This window comes from Schistocerca americana, chromosome 1, assembly GCF_021461395.2.
Source record: "Schistocerca americana isolate TAMUIC-IGC-003095 chromosome 1, iqSchAmer2.1, whole genome shotgun sequence".
NCBI classification, from domain to species: Eukaryota; Metazoa; Arthropoda; class Insecta; order Orthoptera; family Acrididae; genus Schistocerca; species Schistocerca americana.
Window position 1 is genome coordinate 16,591,619 of NC_060119.1, and position 13,147 is coordinate 16,604,765.

A 13,147-nucleotide genomic window follows, 5' to 3' on the forward strand; every position below is an offset into this window, starting at 1 on the left:
AGTTAAGTCGGCATTGTGCCTTTTGTATTTAATTCCGTTGCAATTTCTGTGTTTCATCGTCAATAAGATGGTCCATGCGACACAGTAAACCCGGAGCATCGGAATCTAAAACTGGTCTCACAGGAAAGGTTCAAAACATAGACAGTAAGGAGAGTCAGTCTTCATGTACTTAAGTCGGCATTGTGCCTTTTGTATTAAATTCCGATGCAATTTCTGTGTTTTATCGTCAATAAGAAGGTCCAAGGGATACAGTAAACCTCAAGTGAAGCATCGGAATCTAAAACAGGTCTCACAGGAAAAGTTCAAAACGTAGACAGTAAGAAGACTCAGTCTTCTTGTACTTAAGTCGCATTGTCCCTTTTGTATTTCATTCCGATCCAATTTATGTGTTTCATCGTCAATAAAAAGGTCCAAGATATACAGTAAACCTGAAGTGAAGCATCGGAATCTGAAACTGGTCTCACTGGGAAGGTTCATATCATAGACAGTAAGAAGTGTCAGTCTTCTTGTACTAAAGCCGGCATTGTGCCTTTTGTATTTAATTCCGATGCAATTTCTGTGTTTCATCGTCAATAAGAAGGTACAAGGGAAAGAGTAAACCTGAAGTGAAGCATCGGAATCTAAAAGTGGACCCACAGAAAAGGTTCAAAACATAGACAGTAAGAAGAGTCAGTCCTCTTGTACCAAAGTTGGCATTAGGCCTTTTGTATTTAATTCCGATGCAATTTCTGTGTTTCATCGCCAATAACAAGGTCCAAGGGATACAGTAACCTGAAGTGAAGCTTCGGAATCTAAAATTCGTCTTACAAGAGAGGTCAAATCATAGAGTGTAAGACGAGTCAGTCCTCTTGTACTTAAGTCGGCATTGTGCCTTTTGTATTTAATTCCGATGCAATTTCTGTGTTTCATCGTCAATAAAAAGGCCCAAGGGATACAGTAAATCTGAAGTGAAGCATCGGAATCTAAAACTGGTCTCACAGGAAAGGTTCAAAACATAGACAATGAGAAGAATCAGACTTCTTTTACTGAAGTCGGCATTATGCATTTTGTATTTAATTCCGATGCAATTTCTGTGTTTCATCGTCAATAAGAAGAACCAAGGGATACAGTAAACCTGAAGTGAAGCATTGGAATCTAAAACTGGTCTCAAAGGAAAGGTTCAAAACATAGACAGTAAGGAGGGTCAGTCTTCTTGTACTTCAGTCGGCATTGTGTCTTTTGTATTTAATTCCGATGCAATTTCTTTGTTTCACCGTCAATAAGATGGTCCAAGGGATACAGTAATCCTGAAGTGAAGCATCAGAATCTAAAACTGGTCTCACATGAAAGGTTCAAATCATAGAAAGTAAGAAGAGTCAGTCCTCTTGTACTTAAGTCGGCATTCAGCCTTTTGTATTTGATTCGGATGCAATTTCTGTGTTTCATCGTCAATATGAAGGTCCAAGGGATACAATAAACCTTAAGTGAAGCATCGGAATCTAAAACTGGACTCTCAGCAAAGGTTCAAATCATAAAATGTAAGAAGTGTCAGTCCTCTTGTACTGATGTCGGCATTGTGCCTTTTGTATTTACTTCCGATGCAATTTCTGTGTCTCAACGTCAATAAGAAGGTCCAAGGGATACAGTAAACTTGAAGTGAAGCATCGGTATCTAAAACAGGACTCACCGGAAAGGTTCGAAACATAATTAGTAAGAAGAGCCAGTCCCCTTGTACTTAAGTCGGCATTGTGCCTTTTGTATTTAATTCCGATGCAATTTATGTTTTTCATCGTCATAAAGAAGGTCCAAGGAATACAGTGAACCTGAAGCGAGGCTTCAGAATCTAAAACTGGTCTCAAAGGATAGGTTCAAAACATAGACAGTAAGAAGAGTCAGTCTTCTGGTACTTAAGACGGCATTATGCATTTTGTATTTAATTCCGATGCAATTTCTGTGTTTCATCGTCAATAAGAAGGTAAAAGGGATACAGAAAACCAGAAGTGAAACATCGGAATCTAAAACTGGTCTCGCAGGAAAGGTTGAAAACATAGACAGTAAGAAGAGTCAGTCGTCTTTTACTTAAGTAGGCATTGTGAGTTTTGTATAAAATTCCAATGCAATTTCTGTGTTTCATCGTCAATAAGAAGGTCCAAAAGAAACAGCAAACCTGAAGTGAAGCATCGGAATCCGAAACTGGTCTCACAGGAAAGGCTCAAATCATTGACAGTAAGAAGAATCAGTCTTCTTGTACTTAAGTGGGCATTGTGCCTTTTGTGCTTGAAGTCGATGCAATTTCTGTGTTTCATCCACAATAAGAAGGTCCAAGGGATAGAGTAAACCTGAAGTGAAGCTTCGGAATCTATATCTGGTCTCACAGGAAAGGTTGAATACATAGAGAGTAAGAAGAGTCAGTCTTTCTGTACTTAAAATAGCATTGCGCCTTTTGTATTTAATTCCGATGCAATTTCTGTGCTTCATCGTCAATAAGAAGGCCCAAGGGATACAGTAAAACTGAAGTGAAGCATCTGAATCTAAAATTGGACACACAGGAAAGGTTCAAAGCATAGACAGTATGAAGAGTCAGACTTCTTGTACACAAGTTGGCATTCTGCCTTTTGTATTTTATTCCGATGCAATTTCTGTGTTTCATCGTCAATAGGAAGACCCAAGGGATACAGTAAACCTGAAGTGAAGCATCGGAATCTCAAACAGGTCTCACAGGAAAGGTTAAAAACGTTGACAGTAAGAAGCGTCAGTCTTCTTGTACTTAAGTCGGCATTGCCGCTTTTGTATTTAATTCCGATGTAATTTATTTGTTTCATCGTCAATAAGAAGGTCCAAGGAATACAGTAAACCTGAAGTGAAGCATCGGAATCTAAAACTGGTCTCACAGGAAAGATTAAAAGCATAGGCAGTGGGAAGAGTCAGTCTTCTTGTACTTAATTTGTCATTGTGGATTTTGTATTTAATTCCGATGCAATTTCTGTGTTTCATCGTCAATAGGAAGGTCCAAGGGATACAGTAAACCTGAAGTGAAGCTTCGGAATCTAAAATTGGTCTCACAGGAAAGGTTCAAATCATAGAATGTAAAAAGAGTCAGTGCTCTTGTACTTAAGTCGGCATTGTGTCTCTTGTATTTGATTCCGATGCAATTTCTGTGTTTCATCGCCAATAAGAGGGTCCCGGGGATACAGTAAACCTGAAGTGAAGCATCTGAATCTATAACTGGTCTCTCAGGAAAGGTTCAAATCATAGAATGTAAGAGGAGTCAGTCCTCTTGTACTTAAGTAGGCATTGCGCCATTTGTATTTACTTCCGTTGCAATTTCTGTGTTTCATCGTGAATAGGAAGGTCCAAGGGATACAGTAAAACTGAAGTGAAGCATCAGAATTTAAAACTGGTCTCACAGGAAAGGTTAAAACTATAGACAGTAAGAAGAGTCATTTTAATTGTACTTAAGTCGACATTGTGCCTTTTGTATTTAATTCCGATGCAATTTCTGTGATTCATCGTCAATAGGAAGACCCAAGGGATACAGTAAACCTGAAGTGAAGCATCGGAATCTAAAACTGGTCTCACAGGAAAGATTCAAATCATAGACAGTAAGGAGAGTCAGTCTTCTTGTACTTAAGTCGGCATTGTGTCTTTTGTATTTAATTCCGATGCAATTTCTGTGTTTTATCGTCAATAAGAAGGTCCAAGGGAAACAGTTAACCTGAAGTGAAGCATCGGAATCCGAAACTGGTCTCACAGGAAATGCTCATATCATTGACAGTAAGAAGAGTCAGTCTTCTTGTACTTAAGTCGGCATTGTGCCTTTTGTGCCTAAATCCGATGCAATTTCTGTGTTTCATCCACAATACGAAGGTCCAAGGAATACAGTAAACCAGAAGTGAAGCTTCTGAATCTATATCTGGTCTCACTGGAAAGGTTGAAAACATAGAGAGTAAGAAGAGTCAGTCTTCCTGTACATAAAATAGCATTGCGCCTTTTGTATTTAATTCCGATGCAATTTCTGTGCTTCATCGTCAATAAGAAGGCCCAAGGGATACAGTAAACCTGAACTGAAGCATCGGAATCTAAAACAGGTCTTACAGGAAAGGTTCATAACGTAGACAGTAAGAAGACTCAGTCTTCTTGTACTTATGTCGGCATTGTGCCTTTTGTATTCAATTCCGATGCATTTTCTGTGTCTCATCGTCAATAAAAAGGTCCAAGGGATACAGTAAACCTGCAGTGAAGCATCGGAATCTAAAACTGGTCTCACAGGAAATGTTCAAAACATAGACAGTAAGAAGAGTCAGTCTTCATGTACATAAGTCGGCATTGTGCCTTTTGTGCTTAAATCCGACGCAATTTCTGTGTTTCATCTTCAATATGAAGGTCCAAGGAAACAGTTAACCTGAAGTGAGCATCGGAATCGAAAACTGGTCTCACAGGAAAGGTTCAAAATATAGACAGTAAGGAGAGTCAGTCTACTTGTACTAAAGTCGGCATTGTGCGTTTTGTGTTTAATTCCGATGCTATTTTTGTGTTTCATCGTCAATAAGAAGGTCCAAGGGGTACCGTAAACCTGCAGTGAAACATCGGAATCTAAAACTGGCCTCACATTAAAGGTTGAAAACATAGACAGTAAGAGGAGACATTCCTCTTGTACTTAAGTCGGCATTGTGCTTTTTGTATTTAATTCCGTTGCAATTTCTGTGTTTCATCGTCAATAAGAAGGTCCAAAGGATACAGTAAACCTGAAGTTAAGCATCGGTATCTACAACTGGTCTCACAGGAAAGAATCGGAGCATAGACAGTAAGTAGAGTCAGACTTCTTGTACTTAAGTCGGCATTGTGCCTTTTGTATTTAATTCCGATGCAATTTCTGTGTTTCTTCATCAATTAGAAGGTCCAAGGGATACAGTAAACTTGAAGTGAAGCATCGGTATCCACAACCGGTCTCACAGGGAAGGTTCGGATCATAGACAGTATGAAGAGTCAGTCTCCTTGTACTTCGGTCGGCATTGTGCCTTTCATATTTAATCCTGATGCAATTTCTGTGTTTCATCGTCAATAAGAAGGTCCAAGGGATACAGTAAACCTGAAGTGAAGTATCGGAATCTAAAACTGGTCTCACTAGAAAGGTTCAAAGCATAGACAGTAGGAAGAGTTAGTCTTCTTGTACTAAAGTCGGCATTGTGCCCTTTCTATTTAATTCCGATGCTATTTCTGTGTTTCCTCGTCAATAAGAAGGTCCAAGGGATACAGTAAACCTGAAGTGAAGCATCGGTATCTACAACTGGTCTCACAGGAAAGGTTCGGAACATAGACTGTAAGGAGAGTCGGTCTTCTTGTACTTATGTTGGCATTGTGCCTTTTGTATTTAATTCCGATGCAATTTATGTGTTTTATCGTCAATAAGAAGGTCCAAGAGAGCCAGTAAACCTGAAGTGAGGCATTGGAACCTAAAACTGGTCTCACCTAAAAGGTTCAAATCATAGACAGTAAGCAGAGTCAGTCTTCTTGTACTTAAGTCGGCATTGTACCTTTGGCATTTAATTCCGATGCAATTTCTGTGATTCATCGTCAATAAGAAGGTCCAAGGGATACAGTAAACCTAAAGTGAAGCATCGGAATCTAAAACTGGTCTCAAAGGATAGGTTCAAAGCATAGACAGTATGAAGAGTCAGTCATCTTGTACTTACGTCGGCATTCTGCCTTTTTTATTTAATTCCGATGCAAGCCCTGTGTTTCATCGTCAATTACAAGGTGCAAGGAATACTGTAAACCTGAAGTGAGGCATCGATATCTAAAACTCGTCTCACAGGAAAGGCTCAAATCATCGAATGTAAGAAGAGTCAGTCCTCTTGTCCTTAAGTCGGCATTGTGCCTTTTATATTTGATTCCGAGGCAATTTCTGTGTTTCATCGTCAATAAGAACGTCCAAGGGATACAGTAAACCTGAAGTGAAGCATCGGAATCTAAAACTGGTCTCACAGGTAAGGTTCAAAACATAGACAGTAAGAAGAGTCAGTCTTCTGGTACTTAAGTCGGCAGTATGCATTTTGTATTTACTACCGGTGCAATTTCTGTGTTTCATCGTAAATAAAAAAGTAAAAGGAATAGAGTAAACCTGACGTAAAGCATCGGAATCTAAAACTGGTTCCACAGGACAGGTTCAAAGCATAGACAACAAGAAGAGTCAGTCTTCTTTTACTTAAGTCGGCATTGTGCCTTTTGTATTAAATTCCGATGCAATTTCTGTGTTTCATCGTCAATAAGATGGTCCATGCGATACAGTAAACCTGAAGCATCGGAATCTAAAACTGGTCTCACAGGAAAGGTTCAAAGCATAGTCACTAATGAGAGACATTCCTCTTGTACTTAAATCGGCATTGAGCCTTTTGTATTTAACTCCAATGAATTTCTGTGTTTAATCGTCAAGAAGAAGGTCCAAGGGATACAGTAAACCTGAAGTGAAGCATCGGAACCTAAAACTGGTCTCACAGGAAAGGTTCAAAACATAGACAGTAAGGAGAGTCAGTCTTCTTGTACTTAAGTCGGAATTGTGTCTTTTGTATTTAATTCCGATGCAATTTCTGTGTTTTATCGTCAATAAGAAGGTCCAAGGGATACAGTAATACTTAAGTGAAACATCAGAATCTAAAACTGGTCTCACATGAAAAGTTCAAATCATAGAAAGTAAGAAGAGTCAGTACTCTTGTACTTAAGTCGGCATTGAGCCTTTTGTATTTGATTCGGATTCAATTTCTGTGTTTCATCGTCAATAAGAAGGTCCAAAGGATACTGTAAACCTTATGTGGAGCATCGGAATCTAAAACTGGACTCACAGCAAAGGTTCAAATCATAGAACGTAAGAAGTGTCAGTCCTCTTGTACTGAAGTCGGCATTGTGCCTTTTGTATTTACTTCCAATGCAATTTCTGTGTTTCATCGTCAATAAGAAGGTCCAAGGGATACTGTACTCCTGAAGTGAAGCATCGGTATCTAAAACAGGACTCACGGGAAAGGTTCGAAACATAATTGGTAAAAAGGGCAAGTCTCCTTGTACTTATGTCGGCATTGTGCCTTTTGTATTTATTTCCGATGCAATTTATGTTTTTCATCGTCATAAAGAAGGTCGAAGGAATACAGTGAACCTGAAGTGAGGCTTCAGAATCTAAAACTGGTCTCAAAGGAATGGTTCAAAACATAGTCGGTAAGGAAAGTTAGTCTTCTTGTACTTAAGTCGGCATTGTGCCTTTTGTATTTAATTCCGATGCAATTTCTGTGTTTTAACGTCAATAAGAAGATCCAAGGGATACTGTACACCTGAAGTGAAGCATCGGAATCTAAAACAGGTCTCACAGGAAAGGTTCATAACGTAGACAGTAAGAAGACTCAGTCTTCTTGTACTTATGTCGGCATTGTGCCTTTTGTATTTCATTCCGACGCAATTTCTGTGTCTCATCGTCAATAAAAAGGTCCAAGGGATACAGTGAACCTGATGTGAAGCATCGGAATCTAAAACTGGTCAAACAGGTAAGGTTCAAAACATAGACAGTTAGAAGAGTCAGTCTTCTTGTACGTAAGTTAGCATTGCGCCTCTTATATTTAATTCCGATGCAATTTCTGTGTTTCATCGTCAATAACAAGGTCCAAGGGATACAGCAAACCTAAAATGAAGCATCGGAATCTAAAACTGCTCTCACAGGGAAGGTACTCAACACAGACAGTAAGAAGAGTCAGTCTACTTGTACTAAAGTCGGCATTGTGCATTTTGTATTTAATTCCGATGCAATTTTTGTGTTTCATCGTCAATTAGAAGGTCCAAGGGGTACAGTAAACCTGAAGTGAAACATCGGAATCTTAAACTGTTCTCACATTAAAGGTTCAAAACATAGACAGTGAGAAGAGACACTCCTCATGTACTTAAGTCGGCATTGTGCCTTTTGTATTTAATTCCGATGCAATTTCTGTGTTACATCGTGAATAAGAAAGTCCAAAGGATACAGTAAACCTGAAGTGAAGCATCGGTTCTACAACTGGTCTCACAGGAAATAATCGGAACATAGATAGTAAGTAGAGTCAGACATCTTGTACTGAAGTCGGCAGTGTGCCTTTCGTATTTAACTCCGATGCAAATTTCTGTGTTTCATCGTCAATAAGAAGGTCCAAGGGATACAGTAAACCTGAAGTGAAGTATCGGAATCTAAAACTGGTCTCACTGGAAAGGTTCAAAGCATAGACAGTAAGAAGTGTCAGTGTTCTTGTACTTAGGTCGGCATTGTGCCTTTTCTATTTACTTCCGATGCAATTTTATGTGTTTCATGGTCAATAAGAAGGTCCAAGGGATACAGTAAACTTGAAGTGAGGCATCGGTATCCACAACTGGTCTCACAGGAAAAGTTCGGAACATAGACGGTAAGAAGAGTCAGTCTTCTTGTTCTTAGGTCGGCATTGTGCCTTTTGTATTTAATTCCGATGCAATTTCTGTGTTTCTTCGTCAATAAGAAGGTCCAAGGGATACAGCAAACTTGAAGTGAAGCTTCGGTATCCACAACTGGTCTCACAGGAAAGGTTCGGAACATAGACTGTAAGAAGAGTCAGACTTCTTGTACTTAGGACGGCATTGTGCCTTTCGTATTTAATCCTAATGCAATTTCTGTGTTTCATCGTCAATAAGAAGGTCCAAGGGATACAGTAAACCTGAAGTGAAGCATCGGTATCTAAAACAGGACTCACCGGAAAGGTTCGAAACATAATTAGTAAGAACAGCCAGTCACCTTGTACTTAAGTCGGCATTGTTCCTTTTGTATTTATTTCCGTTGCAATTTATGTATTTCATCGTCATAAAGAAGGTCCAAGGAATACAGTGAACGTGAAGTGAGGCTTCAGAATCTAAAACTGGTCTCAAAGAAAGGTTAAAAACATAGACAGTAAGAAGAGTCAGTCTTCTTGTACTTAGGTCGGCAGTGTGCCTTTCGTATTTAACTCCGATGCAAATTTCTGTGTTTCATCGTCAATAAGAAGGTCCAAGGGATACAGTAAACCTGAAGTGAAGTATCGGAATCTAAAACTGGTCTCACTGGAAAGGTTCGAAGCATAGACAGTAAGAAGTGTCAGTGTTCTTGTACTTAGGTCGGCATTGTGCCTTTTCTATTTACTTCCGATGCAATTTTATGTGTTTCATGGTCAATAAGAAGGTCCAAGGGATACAGTAAACTTGAAGTGAGGCATCGGTATCCACAACTGGTCTCACAGGAAAGGTTCGGAACATAGACTGTAAGAAGAGTCAGACTTCTTGTACTTAGGACGGCATTGTGCCTTTCGTATTTAATCCTAATGCAATTTCTGTGTTTCATCGTCAATAAGAAGGTCAAAGGAATACAGTAAACCTGAAGTGAAGCATCGGAATCTAAAGGTGGTCTCACGGGAAAGGTTCAAAACATACACAGTAAGAAGAGTCAGTACTCTTGTACTTAAGTCGGCATTGTGCCTTTTGTATTTAATTCCGTTGCAATTTCTGTGTTTCATCCACAATAAGAAGGTCCAAGGGATACAGTAAACCTGAAGTGAAGCTTCGGAATCTAAAACTGGTCTCACAGGAACGGTTGAAAACATAGAGAGTAAGAAGGGTCAGTCTTCCTGTACTTAAAATAGCATTGCGCCTTTTGTATTTAATTCCGATGCAATTTCTGTGTTTCATCGTCAATAAGAAGGCCCAAGGGATACAGTAAACCTGAAGTGAAGCATTGGAATCTAAAACTGGTCTCACAGGAAATGTTCAAATAATAGTCAGTAAGGAGATTCAGTCTTCTTGTACTTAAGTCGGCATTGTGCCTTTTGTATTTAATTCCAATGCAATTTCTGTGTTTTATCGTCAATAAGAAAGTCCAAGGGATACAGTAAACCTGAAGTGAAGCATCGGAATCTAAAACTGGTCTCACAGGAAAGGTTCTAAACGCAGACAGTAAGAAGTGTCAGTTTTCCTGTGCTTAAGTCGGTATTGTGCCGTTTGTTTTTAATTCCGATGCAATTTCTGTGTTTCATCGTCAATATGAAGGTCCAAGGGATACAGTAAACCTGAAGTGAAGCATCGGAATCTAAAACTGGACTAACAGGAAGGCTTCAAAGCATAGTCAGTAAGAAGAGTCAGTCTTCTTGTACTCACGTCGGCATTTTGCCTTTTGTATTTAATTCCGATGCAATTACTGTCTTTTATAGTCAATAAGAAGATCCAAGGGATACAGTAAACCTGAAGTGAAGCATCGGAATCTATAACTGGTCTCTCAGGAAAGGTTCAAATCATAAAATGTAAGAAGAGTCAGTCCTCCTGTACTTAAGACGGCATTGCGCCTTCTGTATTTACTTCAGTTGCTATTTCTGTGTTTCATCGTGAATAAGAAGGTCCAAGGGATACAGTAAACCTGAAGTGAAGCATCAGAATCTAAAACTGGTCTCACAGGAAAGGTTCAAAACATAGAGAGTAAGAAGAGTCAGTTTTCTTGTACTTAAGTGGGCATTGTGCCTTTTGTATTTAATTCCGATGCAATTTCTGTGTTTCATCGTCAATAAGAAGGACCAAGGGATACAGTGAACCGAAATTGAAGCATCGGTATATGAAACTGGTCTCACAGGAAAGGTTCAAAACATAACAGTAAGAAGAGTCAGTCTTCTTGTACTAAAGTGGCATTGTGCATTTTGTATTTAATTCCGATTCAATTTTTGTGTTTCATCGTCAATCAGAGGGTCCAAGGGATACAGTAAACCCGAAGTGAAGCATCGGAATCTAAAACTGGTCTAACAGGTAAGGTTCAAAACATAGACAGTGAGGAGAGTCAGTCTTATTGTACTTAAGTCGGCATTGTGCGTTCTCTATTTATTTCCGTTGCAATTTCTGTGTTTCATCGTCAATAACAAGGTCCAAGGGATACAGTAAACCTAAAATGAAGCATCGGAATCTAAAACTGGTCTCACAGGAAAGGTTCTAAACACAGACAGTAAGAAGAGTCAGTTTTCCAGTGCTTAAGTCTGTATTGTGCCGTTTGTTTTTAATTCCGATGCAATTTCTGTGTTTCATCGTCAATATGAAGGTCCAAGGTATACAGTAAACCTGAAGTGAAGCATCGGAATCTAAACCTGGTCTCACACGAAAGGTTCAAAACATAGACAGTAAGAAGAGTCAGTCTTCTCGTACTTAAGTTGGCATTGTGCATTTCCATTCAATTACGATGCAATTTCTGTGTTTTTTCGTCAATAAGAAGGTCCAAGGGAGCCCGTAAACCTAAGGTGAAGCATCGGAATCAAAATCTGGTCTCACCGGAAAGGTTCAAATCATAGACAGTAAGAAGAGTCAGTCCTCTTGTACTTACGTCGGCATTGTGCCTTTCGTATTTAATTCCGACGCAATTTCTGTGTTTCATCGTCAATAAGAAGGTCCAAAGGATACAGTAAACCTGAGGTGAAACATCGGAATCTAAAACTGGTCTCAAAGGATAGGTTCAAAGCATAGACAGTATGAAGAGTCAGTCTGATTGTACTTACATCGGCATTCTGCCTTTTTTATTTTATTCAGATGCAGTTACTGTGTTTCATCGTCAATTAGAAGGTCCAAGGGATACTGTAAACCTGAAGTGAAGCATTGATATCTAAAACTGGTCTCACAGGAAAGGCTCGAATTATAGAATGTAGGAAGAGTCAGTCCTCTTGTACTTAAGTTGGCGTTGTGCCCTTTGTATTTAATTCCGATGCAATTTCTGTGTTTCATCGTCAATAAGAAAGTCCAAGGGATACAGTAAACCAGAAGTGAAGCATCGGAATCTAAAACTGGTATCACAGGTAAGGTTCAAAACATAGAAAGTAAGAAGAGTCAGTCTACTTGTACTAAAGTCGGCATTGTGCATTTTGTATTTAATTAAGATGCAATTTTTGTGTTTCATCGTCAATTAGAAGGTCCAAGGGATACAGTAAACCTGAAGTGAAGCATCGGAATCTAAAACAAGTTTCACGCGAAAGGTTAAAAACGTGGCCAGTAACAAGGGTCAATCTTCTTCTACTTAACACGGCATTGTCCATTTTGTATTTTATTCCGATGCATTTTATGTGTTTCATCGTCAATAAGAAGGTCCAAGGGATACAGTAAACCTGAAGTGAAGCATCGGTATCCACAACTGGTCTCACAGGAAAGGTTCGGAACATACACAGTAAGAAGAGTCAGTCTTCTTGTACTTTGGTCGGCAATGTGCCTTTCGTATTTAATTCCGATACAATTTCTGTGTTTCATCGTCAATAAGAAGGTCCAAGGGATACAGAAAACCTGATGTGAAGCATCGGAATCTAAACCTGGTCTCACACGAAAGGTTCAAAACATAGACAGTAAGAAGAGTCAGTCTTCTCGTACTTAAGTTGGCATTGTGCATTTGCATTTAATTACGATGCAATTTCTGTGTTTTTTCGTCAATAAGAAGGTCCAAGGGAGCCCGTAAACCTAAGGTGAAGCATCGGGATCTAAATCTGGTCTCACCGGAAAGGTTCAAATCATAGACAGTAAGAAGAGTCAGTCCTCTTGTACTTACGTCGGCATTGTGCCTTTCGTATTTAATTCCGACGCAATTTCTGTGTTTCATCGTCAATAAGAAGGTCTAAGGGATACAGTAAACCTGAGGTGAAGCATCGGAATCTAAAACTGGTCTCAAAGGATAGGTTCAAAGCATAGACAGTATGAAGAGTCAGTCTGATTGTACTTACATCGGCATTCTGCCTTTTTTATTTTATTCCGATGCAATTACTGTGTTTCATCGTCAATTAGAAGGTCCAAGGGATACTGTAAACCTTAGGTGAAGCATTGATATCTAAAACTGGTCTAACAGGAAAGGCTCGAATCATAGAATGTAGGAAGAGTCAGTCCTCTTGTACTTAAGTTGGCATTGTGCCTTTTGTATTTAATTCCGATGCAATTTCTGTGTTTCATCGTCAATAAGAACGTCCAAGGGATACAGTAAACCTGAAGTGAAGCATCGGAATCTAAAACTGGTCTCACAGGTAAGGTTCAAAACATAGAAAGTAAGAAGAGTCAGTCTTCTTCTACTTATGTCGGTATTGTGCCTTTTGTATTTATTTCCGATACAATTTCTGTGTTTCATCGTCAATAAGAACGTCCAAGGGATACAGTAAACCTG